The sequence below is a fragment of the Typopeltis vanoorti genome, chromosome 1 (assembly GCF_054136105.1).
Source record: "Typopeltis vanoorti isolate ZY-2024b chromosome 1, IOZ_Tvanoo_1.0, whole genome shotgun sequence".
Classification (NCBI taxonomy): Eukaryota; Metazoa; Arthropoda; class Arachnida; order Uropygi; family Thelyphonidae; genus Typopeltis; species Typopeltis vanoorti.
This window is the reverse complement of record NC_143549.1, coordinates 75,083,961-75,100,497: the sequence shown is the minus strand read 5'-3', so window position 1 is coordinate 75,100,497 and position 16,537 is coordinate 75,083,961. Positions and strand designations below refer to the sequence as shown.

The 16,537-nt window shown below is 36.9% G+C and overlaps 1 pseudogene across 2 annotated transcripts in view; it reads right to left on the bottom strand.

Annotated features, from left to right (window-relative positions):
- The window catches only part of LOC150110099 (ELAV-like protein 1 pseudogene), a 29,339-nt pseudogene extending 13,011 nt beyond the window's left edge, over positions 1 to 16,328 (bottom strand). Inside the window, exon 1 of one of the 2 annotated variants that reach the window (XR_016548200.1) lies at positions 16,268 to 16,328. The product of XR_016548200.1 is annotated as an ELAV-like protein 1 pseudogene, transcript variant X1 (transcript). Of the gene's footprint in view, positions 1 to 15,900; positions 15,992 to 16,267 lie in introns of those variants that run through there. The other variant, XR_016548202.1, reaches the window with a different exon arrangement.
- Positions 16,329 to 16,537: the final 209 nt, after the last annotated feature.

Below are 16,537 nucleotides of genomic sequence, written 5' to 3'. Positions count from 1 at the left end.
CTTCTACATTCACTATTGCCCTACCCAACTTTGCATCATCAGCGAACAAATGAACTGTTCCTCTCAGATTCTTCCCTATATCGTTAATGAACAAATTAAACAGCAGTGGTCCAAGAACAGAACCCTGTGACATACCACTAGTCATCACTGGCCATCTTTTGGACTCTACTCCTGAGTAAACTATTCTCTGATATTTCTCCATCAATCACCCATCTATCCATCTCACCAACCCTATATCTATTCCCATTTGTTGCAGTTTACAAAACTAAAGTACAGATCTTTGTCATATTCCCACAATTTCTCAACTATTTGTCTTAAAGTGAAAATCTTGCCAAACCTCTATTTGGCCTGAACCCAGTTTATTCTTCTAAGTTTCTCTTCCACAATTTTTATCAACCTCTTTTGAAGTATGGTTGCATAAATCTTACCCGGAACACTTAGAGTAGTAGTAATTCCACTATAATTCTCACATTTAAGCTTTCCCCCTTATTATTATTATTATTCTTAAGATGTGCACTATGAGAACATCGGAAATTTTATCTCCTGACCAGGCTCTCTAAATTATGCAGTGTAGCACTGTGTAAACTTTTATGCCTGTATACTTAAGCATTTTTGACTGAATATCATCTACTCCAGCTGTCTTTCTACTTTTCAAGTTTCTTCCCATGACTTATTTAGCTACTTTTAAACATAGTTTAGCTCTCTCTCTCTCTTACATTTTTCTCTGTATTATTTTTAGGACATCTGCCAACTTATTTGCTAGGAACTAATGGTATGCTTTGTTCTGCTTCTTTAACTTCTTGTGTCCATCATGGTGTTATTTTTCTATCCTTGCAGACAACTTTACTACATACCTCCCTTGTCGAATCAATCAATGTCTTCATCAGTTTGCCACCGGGACTACAAGGTTTGATTCTTGTTTTGAATCTTGCATTTTTTCTTCAGTAATGTTTGTATATTCTTACTAAATAGCTTAAGGAAATTATAACGTACAATAGAATATACATTAAAATAAATTTTAATACACTTCCAATATTTTGGCAACGTCACATTGCCATTATCACAGGACCTTAAATACAGGACATGTGCACGCAACACACAGTAAATGAGGAACGAAGCAGGAAGCTATTCTTTCTCCTAAAAGTCCTGATGGTGCCCCCCCCCCCTCATAGCAGGCAATGTTGGTATTCTTGGCTGATTGGGCTGAAGGTCTTCTGATGTAGGTTTCCCAAATTTGGGGCAGTCTCATGCAACCAAATTTGTTTAGGTTTGGATTGTTTCTTAGGGCTGAGGCTGATTCCATGAATAGCCTTTCATATTTGAATTTACCACGGTGTATTATCGTGGCTTTCTTCCACCGTATTCTATGGCGGGAATCCAGCGCATGGTCTGCAAGACCAGAGTGGCTGTATTGGTGAAATCGGATGTAGTCCTTGTGTTCTGAAATTCTGATATAGGCTGTCCTGCCTGTTTGGCCAAAGTAAAACAGCTTACAGCTGCAAGGGACTTGGTATACACCAGGTAGGTCTGGGAGGGGGGGGGGGTTGGTCTTTAGTGGAGCAGATAAGGGATGCCAATTTTTTATAAGGTCTGTAACAAGAAGTTAAGTCACGTTTTTTTAGGATTTTTGTAATTTTTTCTGAGGTGCCTCGGATATAGGGAATGGTGATGGATTTAGAGTAATCCTTGTTGTAAAAGGGGGGGGGGGGTTTATTGGTTTCAATATTTTTTGGATTTTTTTTGCAGGGTAGCCATTGGCTAATAAAGTGTTGAGAATATGGTTTAGTTCTGTAGTTAGGGTATTGTCATTTGAACAGATAAGTTTAGCCCCGTTGTGTAGTGTCTTAATGACTCCATATTGTTGTGTGTGTGTGTGTGGGGGAATGTTGGTGAATGTATCTGCGTGACGTTGCCGAAATATTGGAAGTGTATTAAAATTTATTTTAATGTATATTCTATTGTACGTTATAATTTCCTTAAGCTATTTAGTAATAATGTTTGTATAGTCAAATATACAGTTTTACTTGTAAAGGCTGTTCAAATAATTCTTTTTAAAACTTTCTTACATACTGTTCTTTTCAATGTGATATCAATTTTTGTTCTGCTTAGTACTAAATAATGGTCACTTCCTGTGTGCAATTTCAAATCCTGTGTACACTCTCGTATCCTGAACCAGCATGGTGATATCCCTATCAACAATGGCATAAATCAATGAGTCTTTTCTTATTTCTTGCGTCTTCCTTCGATGTGAACTTGTGTGCATCTTTATGTTGAAACATGGTAGTAACGACTAGTCCGTGTCCCAAGTAGAAGTCCAGTAAATACCGTTATTATTAGCTTTGACCTTTTCTCCAAATTTTCCCAAAATGTTCATATATTCTTGGTGGGATTCATTTCCTAATAAGCAATGATAACTATAGTTAAAAAACAGCAACCTCACTAAATGTGAAAAGTGAAGGTGAATTCAGTTCCTGCAAAATTTTGATAAACAGGATTAATAATGGGACAGAAAAGATGAACAAGTTGATTTCAGAACAGGTGAACAGAGTTTAAAAGCTCCTTAAATTTTATAGATAATTATTACAGCCTATGGAATTCCTGATAAATATGTGAGAATAATAATAATAAAAAAAATGTATAAAGAAAGTAAATGTTTTGTTATTGCACAACAAACAAAATGGTTTGAGATAAGGACTAGCGCAAGACAGTGTTGCAATGTTTGAACTATTTTTTTTTTTTTTTTTAAACAGTTATTGACTAGATGAGAAATTAAAACTGACCAACATACAGTACAAACTAAGAATTTGACATACTTAGGAGCTAATGTAGATACTAAATAGAAAATAAAAAAGTAACAAAAAAAATTTTAATTTATAGACAAGGATATAACACAAAGGCTGACAAAACAGTATTTGCTTTCAGGAAATTTAATATATGGAAATCATCCAAATATCATTTCGGCTTCATTAAATCAAATCAAAAAGCAAGCTTTTTAAAAACAGTAATGTAAAAGGTCTTATTATTTGGATATCAGAACCAACATGGAAACTGATAGAAAAATAAGAAATTAAATTATAGTTTACAAACAAAGTGTTTATGCAAAATATTTGACTACAAAGTATAACAAATAACTTACATAAACAAAGCAAAAAAAGTGGAGGGAAACCAACGACCAAAAGTATTTCTCATATATTACATTATAATTTAATTTTTTCATTATATACTTGTTACAGTACAGGTTTCTGAAGAACACTGTCAGATTGAACTCAGTGAAATAGTAGAAAACAAAATAAAAGTTAATTAACACCATCAGCAATAGGAAAAAATAAATACTGTCAAATTTAAAAAGAAGTGTAAATGTGTTAAACGTTTAAGTAGGATGAAAAAAAAAAAAAAAAAAAAAAAAAAAAGAGAGACACCATTCTAACAGTGCAAGTAGATAAAAAATCAAACATATCCAAATTAGATCTTTAGACGAGCTTGAGGGAGTCTTGTTCTACGAATTAAATTTAAAAAAAAAAATGCAAGAGAAGAAGAGAAAATAATTGGGAACCATTTTTTTTTTAAAAATACATTTTTCAAATGCCCTAACTGCTTTTGCACGTTTCAAAATTATTAAAATATCTAGAAATTTTTCCAGAAAAGTATAATAATATACAGCAGAAAGGTAAAATCTCTTGCCTACCATTCCCAAGGAAAATTTGCAAAATCTCTGGAACTATGTTCCACGTGTCCATCTGAGCTCATTAAAAATATAAAAAAAAAAAATAATAATGTAGTCATCTCTCGACTTACATCCGTGATCCCATAAGAGAATAAATAACATTTTAGGCTATACTTTTGAACAAGATGCAAGCGAGCGTAAAGTAAAAAGGTTTCTATTTAGCAACAATGCATCATGCGCAGTGACAACAACACATTCAGAGCAAAGTTCAGTCGGCAATCGGCACGTCTTCAACTTTCTCTGTTGATTTTGTGTTTGAGAAATGGGTTATTTGTGTATTTATTGTTAAATATTTTGCGATGTTTTGTGCAACATGGCCCCTACACGCACAATCAAAAAAACTAGGGAAGAATCATAGAAAAAGAGGTGAGCAATTGATCTTGAAACGAAGTTGCAAGTTATAAAGCAACACGAAGCTGGTAAGCCAGTCAATATGATTGCACATGACTTTGGATGGTCTCATTCTACAGTGATGACTGTCTTGAAAAATAGGGATAAAATCATAGAGGCTGTGAAAGGATCTGCTTCCATTAAATCAATGATAGTGACGAAGCATTGACCAGGTCCTATCGGTGAAAGGCTACATCATGAATCGAGGACCTGAACCAAAAGCGCATACTCCCTAGCACTAGAACCACAACTGCTAAAGTCTCTTCAACATGTTGAAGGAGAAAGCAGGGTCTGATTACAACTACAAATTCAATGCTTCTTCCAGTTGGTTCATGAGATTCAAGAAGCATTTTGTGCTGAATAATGTGAAAATGTATGGTGAATCTGCAAGTGCCGATGAGAAGGCTGCCAAGGAATTTGTGGAGAAATTGGATAAAATTATTAGGGAGGAAAATTATTTGCCACAGTAAATATTTAATATTGATGAGACCTCTTTGTTTTGGGAAAAAAAAAAATGCCCAAGCAGACATTCATCCACAAAAAGCTAAAATCTATGCCTGGTTTCAAAGCTCTTAAAGACCACATTATGATTTTGTTAGGATGTAATGTAGCTGGATATAAACTGAAACCATTTGTGATATGGCACAGTGAGCATCCACAAGCCTTCAAAAATATTAGGAAGTATATTCTTCCAGTTCATTATCAGAACAATAAGAAGTCATGGATGGCTCAAAAATTGATTGAGGATGCCTTAATCAACTATTATACGAGTGAAATGGAAAGCTATTGTGTAAAAGAAAATGTAGAATTTAAAATTTATTAATTTTAGATTATGCTCCAGGTCATCCACCTTCCATTGGTGATCTTCACCCCAAGATCAAGTTCATGCTTCTCCCTCCAAACATTACTTCATTGATCCAGCCAATGGATCAGGGAGTTCTTTCAGTGTTTAAGGCTTATTATCTATGGAGAACTCTTTCACAAGCCAATTCTGGAAAGCATTCAATATTTATTATGCTATTAAAAATATTGCCGTGGCTTGGGACAAAGTGACCTCTCAACGTATGAGTGGCATATGGAAAAAGACATTAAACAGGCCTGTGCATGATTTTGGAAGTTCTGAAAAAAAAAAAAAAGAAGACCTTTGTAAATTGAGTGAATGATGATGACATAGTTCAACTCGCAGAAAGTGCCCCTGAAGAGTTGACCAATAAAGAATTGGTCGAGCTGCAGGAACAACATGTTGCAGAAGAGGAAGAACGAGAAAAGGAAGAGCAAAAAGAGAAACAAGAGGAGGTAGTTAAACAATTCACAGTGAAGGTATTGCAGAAATGAAGTATTGCAAAAATGATGGCGAAAGTTGGATGCATGTTGGAACGAAAGTACTGAACCAAAGAAAGATGAATGACAGTAAAAGTGAGAAGAATGATAGCGAAAGTTGGACGCATGTTAGTCCGAAAGTACGGAAACAAAGAAAGATATGTGAGAGTGAAAGTGAGAAGAATGACAGTGAAAGTTGGACGTATGTTGGACCGAAAGTACGGAAACAAAGAAGGATGAATGAGAGGGAAAGTGAGAAGAGAGGGTCGAGAGTTAGAAAGTTAGAAAGATTTAATGATAGAGTGAATGTGACGCGAGGTTCAGAAGGGGAATTGGATTGGATGAAGCAAGAAATGAAATGGATGCGGAATGAAATTAAGAGAATGCAGGTCAAAACTATTAAAATAAATCATGATGGCATGAAAGAGTTAACAAAAGATGAGCGAGTGGCGTTGTATGGCGACTCCATTATTAAAGGTGTGCTAGAGGATAAAATGCACAAGGTATGTTTTCCAGGCGGTAAAATGAGTAGAGTGATTGAGGCATTGAACATGAGGCGGGAACGAGCAAAAGAGTTAATTGTATTAATTGGAACAAATGATTTGAGAGAGAACAAAGAGCAGGTCAAAATGAATGTCAGGAGACTGCTTGGAAAGATAAAGGAGAATAGTGTGACAGGAAGGGTAGTCAGTGTGTTGCCTAGGTATGATTGTGGTGAAATGAGACGGAGAGCAAGGATTATGAATGATATTCTGGCTGAAATGTGTGAGGAGATGGGAGTACAGTTTGTTAATGTGTGGAATGAGTTTGAGGGACGAAGTGAGCTGTATGGGAGCGATGGACTGCATTTGAGTGGTTATGGTGTGAGTCGCTTGGAGAGACTGCTGCTGGAAGGTAGAGAAGTGAATAGAGAGAATGAATCAGATCAAGAGGGGAGTGATGTGGAAGAGCAGGAGAGTAAGACAGGAGAGATTGAAGGAGTGGAAATGAATGTGGAAGTGAGTGGTATGAGTATAGATAATGAGAGAATGGGTGTGCAAGAGGAACAGGGAAACGGGGAGGCTCAGGGTGGACAGGGATACACAGCGTGAGAAAGGTGGATGCTCCAAGAGGAGGTGAGAGAATGTGTAGGCAGAAAAGTAATGGGATGATTAGGGATCAAAAGGAAACAGATGGAATTGCAAAGGGTTCTAAAATGAAGAAGCAGAAAGGGAAATGGCCCCAGTCCAGCATGGAGAGATCACATCGAGTGAGTGGTATCAGTGGAACTAGCTGTAGATCCAGAAATGAGTTGTTGTGTTTGTATACCAATGCTAGAAGTATAAGAAACAAGGCGGATGAAATGGTTGCACTAATTGCGTCTGTGCACCCAGAGATTGTCGGAATAAGTGAGACATGGTTAGATGAGGATGACATCCTGACAGGAATAGAGATGGAAAGGTATGATGTGTTTCGTGAGGATAGAAGGGGTAAAAAGGGAGGGGGAGTGCTATTGATGATAGAGAAAGAGTTATGTCCATACAAGGTAGAGATGCAAGGGGGAAATGGGGCCAGTGGTTTTGAGGCAGTATGGTGTGAGATAGAGGTGAATAGAATCAAATACTTGGTGGGATGTTGTTATAGACCTGGTAATGTGGATGGTGGTGATAGTGAAATGTATAGTCAAATAAGCCAAGCAAATAAGAAAAGGGTGATCATTATGGGTGATTTTAATTATGGCAATATAGACTGGAATGAAGAGATAGCAACTGGAAGTAAAGAAAATGAGTTTCTTGAGTTTTTGAGGGATAACTACCTCAGACAGTATGTAACAGAGGGCACAAGAGGATTAAGGGTCTTGGATTTGGTCATCTCATCGGAGGATGTAATTATCAATGAGGTATCAAATCATCCACCAATTGGTGAAAGTGACCATGAGGTGATTACTTGGGTGGTTGCCAGCAGTGCAAGGACCCCTGTGAAAAAAGGATATATGTGGAACTACAAGGGGGGTGATTATGAAGAGCTCAGGAGACAGCTTGCAGGTGTAGCATGGAATGAGGAGTTAGCTGGAAAAGAAATCAATGCAGCTTGGGGGATTTTCAAAAAATATTTAGTGGATGCAATGTCTAAATGTATACCACAGGTGAGAAGGTTAAATAAGTTACGTGTGAGATGGATGAATAAAGAGATTAAGCATGCAATACAGAGAAAAAGGGCATTGTGGAGGCAGCATAAGAGAAGTGGAAGTAACCAATTTCATGAGTTCTACAAAGACCAGGCAAGGAGAGTGACTTGGTTGGTGAGAGTAGCTAAAGAGAGGTATGAACAGCAGTTAGCTAATGAAGCTAAAAAGAATCCTAGGGAGTTCTTTCGATATGTAGCCAGCAAAAGAAAGAATGATTATGGAAGGATGACATTGATTGGAGGAAATGGTATAAAGACAGCTGTTGCAGAATGTGTGGTGGAGATACTTAATGAGCAGTTCATAAAGATCTTTCAATCTTGTGAATGTGACTTCATGGAGAGATTAAGAGCAGTTGATGATGGGGAGGAGAGACTGACTGTAAGTGAGCAAGAGGTGTTTGGGGAGTTGAGTAAACTAGATGTAAATAAGGCTGTGGGACTTGATAATATATCACCGCGTATTCTGAAGGAATGTGCCAGAGAGTTGACACCTGCCTTGACATATTTTTTTAATACGAGTCTTGCACTTGGTCAAGTCGCTAAAGAGTGGAAGGAGGGCAAGATTGTGCCACTTCATAAAGGAGGTGATCGAACTCAAGCATCAAACTATAGGCCTATCTGTGTGTCGGGTGTTGTGGTTAAGTTGTTGGAGAAGCTTGTGAGAACTAGAATCCAGAGTTGGGTTGACAACAATGGTATAATCTTCGATGGACAGCATGGATTTGCTAAAGGGAGGTCGTGTTTTAGTAATCTACTTACTTATTACAATAAAGTGACTGCTTCCTTGGACAGAGGAGAAGGATACACAGTAATATACTTGGATTTCGCAAAAGCTTTTGATAGAGTGCCTCATGATAAGTTGACAGTCAAACTAGAGCAGATGGGGTTGGATATTAGATTAGTGCATTGGATTGGAGACTGGCTATCTGATAGGTATCAACAAGTTGTGTATGGGGGTGCAATATCCAGGAAAAGGAAAGTCACTAGTGGAGTGCCTCAGGGATCTGTTTTAGGGCCATTACTATTTAACTTGTATATTAATGATATTGGCGAAGATTTGGATGGAGATATTCAGTTGTTTGCAGATGATGCAAAGTTGGGACGAACCATAAAGAGTAGTGAAGATGTTGTGGCCTTGCAAGAAGACTTGAATAAATTGAGTGATTGGGCAAGCAAATGGGGGTGTGAGTTCAATGTTGCAAAATGTAAGGTTTTAAAATTTGGAAAACAAAGATGGGATGCAGAATTTATGCTTGGTAAGAATATATTGTTGGAAGTAGAGGAAATAAGAGATCTGGGAGTGATAGTGGATAAGGATCTAAAATTTAGGGGTCACATCGCCAAAATTGTGAAGACAACACAAAGACTTCTGGGAATGATGAGGAGGACACTGACGTGTAGAAGTAGGGAGATTCTTGTTCCATTGTATAAGGCTTTGATTAGGCCACACATGGACTATTGTGCCCAGATTTGGTCACCTGGTTTTCAGAAGGATGAAGAGATGTTGGAAAGGGTCCAAAGGCGACTGACTAAGGTAGTTTCTGACCTCTGGAATGTCGAGTATGAGGAAAGATTGAAAAGATGTAATTTGCAGAGACTAGTGGAGAGAAGGAAGAGGGGAGATATGATAGAGACCTACAAGTTGGTAAGGGGTTGCTATAGGATCAATGGTGGAGAAGTTCTACAGCGAATAGTGGGAGATCAGGGGAGAACCAGAGGTCATACCTGGAAACTGTATAAAGAGGGTGTGAGTAGGGGAGTGAGAGGCAGGTTTTTTTCGTGCAGAGTTGTGAATGATTGGAATGCCTTGCCTGAGAGTGTGGTGTCTGCAAGGAGTTTGAATGTGTTTAAGACCCGGTATGATGAGATGTGTGTGAGATAAAAGGACCTCCTAGATGAGTCTTTGACTCCATGAGGTCTTGTTTAATAATAATAATAATAAAAAAAAATGTTCTCTTCAGTTAGCGATGTTCTCAAAATGGCTGAAGACATGAACCCCAATGACGAACGCTACTTATTAGTAGAAACGAAAGCACATGATGCGTTTGCTGCTATTAAACAAATTTATGGTGAAAAGAAGAAAAGAAATACGCAAAGCACATTGGACATTTTCATAAAAAAAACAAAGATTACATCAGAAGAGTTGCAGGTAATGAAGGTAATGAAGATGTGATTATTCTCCTGTTTTATAGTGGCAGTAAGACACAGTAAAGGTTTATAAGGTTTAAAAATTAAAATGAAAGTACACTTATTACAGTTAAGTCCCTAACTTCTATAACTCTGTTGATTTAATGTATTGACTTATGTCCTGCCAGATGAAAAGGAACCCCGACATAAGTTGAGGGACGACTTATGTCGGGGTTCCTTTAATAAAAAACTCAAGTCTCATCATTCTCAAAGCCCATACATACTTTACAAAAGCAATTGAACAGGCTACTTTGTTCAAGGCCACCAAAAATGAAAGAAAGACATCTTCATAGGCTGGTTAAAGCAGTTATTATTATAATAACTGCTTTAACTAGCAAGTGAACAGGCTATTTCTTTCAAGGCCACCAAAATAGAAAGAAAGACACCTTCATAGGCTGGTTAAAGCAGTTAGTTTTGGTACTCTCATCAAGACTAATAAAATTTGTTCGTATATTAGTCTGGTTTGTCCCGAAGCAGAAAGAGGGGAAAATAGTTCCACTGCATAAAGGAGGATCCAAGACTACTGTTGCAAATTACCGACCAATCAGCATATCAGGAGTCGTTGTCAAAGTCTTGGAGAAAGTAGTCAAAGGAAAAATACAGGAATGGATTGATGAAAATGAGATACTGTATGGGGGATAGCATGGTTTTGTGAAGGGTAGATCATGCCTCAGTAACTTGCTCAGGTTTTATAACACAGTAACGGCTGAACTGGATAAGGGTAATGGGTTTACAGTGATACTGCTGGACCTGGCTAAGGCCTTTGACAGGATACCACATGGAATTCTAATCCATAAACTGCAACATATGGGAATGGATTATAGGGTTGGTGAGATGGACAGGAGGGTGGTTGATGGAGAGATACCAGAGAGTAGTTTACTCAGGAGTAGAGTCCAAAAGATGGCCAGTGATGACTAGTGGTATGCCACAGGGTTCTGTTCTTGGACCACTGCTGTTTAATTTGTTCATTAACGATATAGGGAAGAATCTGAGAGGAACAGTTCATTTGTTCGCTGATGATGCAAAGTTGGGTAGGGCAATAGTGAATGTAGAAGATGTCAAAATCTTGCAGGATGATTTGGATAGAATGGAGGTCTGGGCTAAGGAGAATGGATGTCAATTTAATGTGGCAAAATGTAAGGTTACGCATTTTGGAGTGAAAAGATTAGCAGTAGTATATTACATTGGATTACATTGTTGGAACTGTACTCCAGGAGATTGATGAGGTCAGGGATTTGAAGTTTGGGGGGGGCACATTGCAAAAGTGGCTAAATCAGCTCATCAAATCACTTGAATGCTGAAGAATACTTTGACGAGCAGAGATAAGCAAGTCACTGTTCCTCTGTATCGAGCCTTGATAAGACCCCCATCTCAACTACTGTGCCTACATTTGGTCACCTAGGTTTCTTCTTGATGGGGAGGAGGTTGAGAGGATCCAGAGGCGAGTGCCCAAGATGATACCAGGTCTATGGAATGAACCTTATGAAAACAGGTTGAAGATTTGTGGGTTGCAGAAATTGGTTGATAGGCGGAAAAGGGGAGTATGATTGAGACATTCAAATTGCTGAAGGGTTTCTATAGGATTAATTCAGAGGATATTTTTGAGAATAGGACTGGTGATGGGAGGACTAGGAGACATCCGTGGAAGCTGGGCTGTGGTTAGTAAGGGTTTTTTACTTTTAGAGTGGTGAATGAGTGGAATAAGCTGTTAGTCTGCTGTGGGTGCTATGACGGTGAACGAGTTCAAGGCAAAGTATGATAGATACTGTGTGAATGTCGAATAGTTGCGATGGACATGATGTTTAGGTTCCACACCCCCCCTCGATGACTCTCCTTGGAGTTGCCCGTAATAATAATATTAAAAAATTCAGTAATTACAAACATAAGTTCAACATTCAGTTCATTGACACTTTTCACATGCACTATTTACAAACATCATTCTACACTGATAATTATTACTGCTGCAAGAAACAAAAAATAACAAATACAAAAGACTGGAATGGATAAAAGTTAAAATATACTTTAAGGCGTTAACTGATGCCTTTAAATCATCTCAATTTAAAAAGAATGCTTGCTTCTTTCAGAAAAGAACTCAATTTGTTTCTCATTGTGCTGAGAGGAATCATTACATGACTTTTCAACTGAAGGTGAGTTAGCCAATCTCATATGGATGTAGCAGGATTTTTCTCTCTGAAAACTTGGGTTTTTTTCATCCCATATATATAGGCAAATCGGCCACGATTACACACACAACTTACAGACAAAATATACTAGTGCTGGTGGGTGGTAGATAGCACTGTCTGTCGACAGTAGTGTCATGTAGTTCGAGGATTAAGTAAGGGAAATAGTGAGTTGCAGTGGAGTAGTGTTCCCTCCCACTTCTTTGAGGTGTCATGTAATAATGAAATAAAATAATTTTCTATATGAATTTCTTCTTTGTCGATTAACTTCCATTCTACTGTCAGTAGAATTGAGTATAAACTTTTATTTTTATTTTTCAGTTTTATTTAAATGCCGATTCTGTAGAATTTTTTATGTTATATTCTATTTTTACATGTCATCAGTACAAATTGTTTTTGTAAATTATGACTGCTGTAATGAAATATGATCAATAAGAGGATAAGAACAGGTAAGAATCATCAAATTTTTATGATGCTTATATCCTTGTTTTTAGAGAAGGTCACTACCCAGACTGGTTTCAACCTTTATTGAGGTCTCATCAGTGAGTAGGTAGACCTAGTTAATATCACTGATGAGACCTCAATAAAGGTTGAAACTGGTCTGGGTAGTGACCTTCTCTCATAATGTAGAATAGTAATACAGCTCCTATGAGCTAAGCTCACATTATGGGTAAATATCAAGAATAGTGATCGGAGCTTGCTCCACCTTAGACATGAGTTGTCTCAGCTTGCACTACCTTAAGGGTCAGTTGCTGCAGTATCCAGGTATTTGCTTACGCTTGGAATCGCCGAACTTTATATAGTTTCTACTATGTTCGGCATGAAACTCTTTGAGTTTCTTATTCGGCTAAGAAATGATATGGGATGTAATATCCCTTAACTTAAACAAGTAATATGTCGCCGAATTGAAGCCTTTGGCTCTTCATATATCTAACCAACTTTTCCTTTTTCATTGTGTCAGTTGCTTTCTCTAAAGCAGGGGTTCCAACCTTTTTGTTTTCCTAGAGCACATTCTAAAATACCGATAGGGCGACGGGCACCATCTATTTTTTCAAGCAAATTTTTTGAATTCGTTTGTTAAATGAATACATACAAAGTTTACATTATAATCAAATGTTTTATTACTTAAAAGTTTACATTATATAAAAATTTAAATATATATATATGTAAGTTAGTGTGATCTTTGGCATTGCATTTCATTGGCCATGCTTCATAATTAGGAGAATATGATGACATTCCAGTTCTTAAACTGGAATGAACAACTTTGAATGTGCATCTACTTTACATTCTATGCATTTAATACTCGCCATGTGCCATTAACGCATGCCATGAATTGTTGCGCGATTATTTCAAACTATACGGCACACGCAAATTGGTCGACAGGCGCCATGGTGCCCATGGGCATAGGGTTCCCCTGCTCTAAAGCCTCAAAAAATTCCTCCACTTCTACCTTGGTAGAACCTTCTGTGGGACCAAATGTAGGCACAAATAAGTCTCACTGTCCAATTCTCCATTCTGATATTTGCCCACATCACTGTACATGATACTGCTTGCCATTCAAGAAGATTAGCCTCGTATTTTGTGTTCAAGACTATAGCTACTCCTTTTTCCTGATTGTCATTGCCTGAATATAACATTTTGTATTTATTGCTCAGAAAAATCTCACCAGATTGTCTTTTTTTTGTTTCAGTCACCCCTATTATGTCAATCTGGTACTTATTCAATCCCTTAGCTAGCTCCATTTCTTTGCCATTCAGGCTTCTTATGTTGATAGTCTTTAATTCTGGTGACGAGTTGGGGTGCGTTTTTGGATTTGTTCCAGTAGCTGACTTTTCGCTGTTCACCCTGGTTCCCTGGTGAAAACAACGAGGGCCTTGTTTATCATTTTACACCCAGCGGGCATGAAATTCTGTCATGTTGTACCATCATTTTATATTTTGGTTTAAGCCAATAAGAATACAATTTGGGTGGCTAAATCCCAAATTGCCAGCCCATCCTCATTCGTTCAGTATCCAGGTAGATATCTAACAGGGTGCACCACGAGAAGGTGAGGACAAGACATTAGGTCAGAAGCCCTGGTCAGTTCTCTGCATTCCTTTAAAGGCTATGTGGAGATCTGCTTTCAGTTATATAGCTTTGACCATATAAGGGTCAGTTAATGAAAATATTGTTATGAAGGTTGGATAAATGGTAGATTACTATACAACCTGCAGCTTTCCAAAAAGAATATCAATAAAGCCCTTTATCTATCTTAATCTCTGCCCACAAGTTACACCAATTGATAAGTATTGAAACTTTTTGCATGCACAACAGACATATAGTTTGCATATATCAAACTTTATATACTATCTCTAACATATATATCAAAACAAACTATTAATATTCAATAATATTAACCTGGGTAAATAGTTTGTTGCACAACTGACTGTAGATTAGCGTGAAATTAATATACTTGAATGTTTTTAAGTGGGAGGTGATTTCATGGCCAGTGACAGGCCACCCTGCTTAGTGAAGTCCAGTAATGACTTGAAAAAGTACTATGCTTATTCTTTAGAGCAGAGTTCTTGAATTACTACCTAATCCTTAATTCATCCATGGCACAAATGGACTGTTGGCATGTAACTTTTTTGTGGACAGATTAACATAAAAAAAAAAAAGATCTGGCATTCTTTCTCAGATGAGACAACAAATGGCTAAGAGTAACAGGAAAACATTTTTTTAGTATTCATATAAACTAATAACAATGTTAATTCTATGTTTTGGCGACAATATACCACAAACATTGTGTTTACACTTGATTAATATTGCTGATCCAGTTGACTGCTGACAAGGACTGTATATTTGGTATTGAAAACTAACTTTCCTGATAAGTTTGTTTCTAGTAGCAGTATGCATGTGATATATACTACACGATACATCTCACTGTTCCATTAAATATATTTCCTGGATACACTCCGTTCAATTCACATATTTATGAAGGAGCTGAGCCACTGCCACAGAATTCTACACTTGATTAATATTGCTGATCAAGTTGACTGCTGACAAGGACTACATATTTGGTATTGTTAAAAACAAATTTTCCTGATAAGTTTGTTTCCAGTAGCAGTACACGTGATGTCATGCACTTCGTGATACCTCTTACTGTTCCATTAAATATATTTCCTGGATATACTCTGTTCAATTCACATATGTATGAAGCTGAGTCACTGCCACAGAATTCTACTCATAAAATGTACATTGATTGACAAGCCAAGGCCTGGCCTACATACAAAATATATATGTCTGTGATAACTTTAAGTCAGACTTTGGGCATTGTAAATAAAAATAAAGAACCTAGAAGTTCTTACTGGATAAGCTTGTTAGAGTGCATACATTAATATGCACACACACACACACACACACACACACACACACACACACACACACGTGTCGGATATATAAATACACAGGTAGTGTGTAAATTGTTTTTGGTTCATATTTTTATTGCAAAAAACTATAAAATGCTGACAGAACTGAATGCCTCCCCCCCCTTTATTGAGGTTAAAATACTCATCAAATCACATAGTGAAATGTAAAGCACAAACTGAATACAATATGCATGGGCACCAAAATCATTTTTTCCCTATTAAAATATATGTATATACTATAGTATATTGTTACATAAGTATATAAAATGTAATTGATGTATTCAATAATTATAAGCTATATAAAATATCCAATGTCTAAATAATACACTATTTAAATATCTGTAAACACAACAAACATATTCCATGTATATTAATTAATATGCACATTATATATACAGATGTGTTGGGTATATAAATACACAGGTAGCGTGTAATTGTTTTCGGTTCAATACAATAGTTTTACGTAAATCATAATAACCAAGTTTCTGTAACTGTAAACAATTGGGTCTCTAATAGATAGACATACATATCAGTGCCAACACAGTATTCTTGATAGGGGCCTATCGGGCATTAACCGGCTTGCCAATTCTCCATTGGTTCTCACAAGGCAGTTGACACTTAACAAAAAAAACATCAACATATTTAATCAATTTAATCAAACACACTCTACTTATGTGAAGATCTCATTACTGTACATGAAAAATTACTTCAACAAAAGGCAAAAAATTAAACTTCGGGAAATGATTTTAAGCCTAATTAAGAATCAAAAATTGTAAGCAGTTTACACATAATAAAATAACCAGAACTGAATTTTTAGAGCGGAAATATAGGTAAAAATAGAGGTATTCAACTAGCCATTAACGTTCAAAATTAATTAACTAAACATTACTTACTACAGTAACCTTTAACAACATGCGTTGCACATTATATGACAGAGTTTTCCCTCACTTATATTTTCGATGGGCTAAAATGCTGCAGATTTCACTCCGCCACCTACAGGTATATTTGGATTTGAAGGATGGATGATACTTCTGGACTTTTATCTTACCATTGAAATATAGCAAACTCCCTTCGACCATGGTAGGAGAAATAGATATTAACAAGTTCATAGTAAGACATACTAAAACCAGGAAATATGTAAAGATGACAAAAGAGGAAATATG